The following is a 1,002-nucleotide window of genomic DNA, read 5'->3' on the forward strand; positions in this document are numbered from 1 at the left end:
ACTCTGCTGTGACCAGGATCCAAGTTCAAAGACCTGGTTTCAATTACACGTTTGCCCATATATGTATCCTGAACAATGACAAGACATGCATAGTGGACGACATAGTGCATGTGCTGGAGGAATTAAAGGCCGCTCGTTCTTCTAATCGAACTAATTTTGCAATCACTTATCCGATTACTCACTTAAAGGATGGCAGGGAAGTGTATAACGGGCATCAGCTTGGTGGGGTTACTGTGCACAGCAAAGACCGGGTGAAGTCTGCAGAAGCCATTCAGCTCACCTACTACTTGCAGGCAATCAACTCCTTGAATGACATGGTGGCAGAGAAGTGGGAATCCATTTTTTGTGACACTGTTGAACTTTTCCAGAAATCCAACAGGAAAGTCAAAATGTATCCTTACACTTCTTCTTCGCTGAAGGAGGATTTCCAGAAGACGAGCAGGGTGTCAGAACGCTACCTGATCACAAGCTTGGTCCTTGTGGTCACCTTGGCCATTCTCTGCTGCTCCATGCAGGATTGTGTCCGCAGCAAACCCTGGCTTGGCCTGCTGGGATTGCTGACTGTGACCCTTGCCACCCTGACTGCTGCTGGGATCATCAATCTCACTGGTGGGAAATACAATTCCACCTTCCTGGGAATCCCCTTCGTCATGTTAGGTAACTATCTCCTGTCTCCTCTCTTTTGTGTGTTTGTGCCTCCCTGACGCATTTCCCGGCAAGCAGAGAAGCATCACTGCATGGCTCCCGGTGCCTCTTCCCCGCAACACTGCCCCGTGCCAAACCCACATGGCCTCTTTTCCTAAACTGTTTGTGCCGCGCCGGGACGTTGCACTCATGCCTGGGGCTCCGGCGTGGCGTAGCGCCCGGCCGTAGGATGTGGTGCCCTCGCGGCGGCGAGGAACGGGTGTGCGAATGCCGTGCCTCGTGTGCAGCGGGGGAGCCCAGCTGCTGCTCCTCCGTGGGTGTTTGATTCTGGTTTTGGTGGGCAGCGTTGGAGGGAAG

General features: G+C 52.9%; 1 pseudogene; it reads left to right on the top strand.

Annotated features, from left to right (window-relative positions):
• The first annotated feature begins 5 nt into the window (after positions 1 to 5).
• On the top strand, positions 6 to 704 carry LOC104163921 (annotated as a pseudogene).
• The last annotated feature ends 298 nt before the right edge of the window (positions 705 to 1,002 follow it).

This window comes from Cariama cristata, unplaced genomic scaffold (genome assembly GCF_000690535.1).
Source record: "Cariama cristata isolate BGI_N322 unplaced genomic scaffold, ASM69053v1 scaffold24566, whole genome shotgun sequence".
Taxonomy (NCBI): domain Eukaryota; kingdom Metazoa; phylum Chordata; class Aves; order Cariamiformes; family Cariamidae; genus Cariama; species Cariama cristata.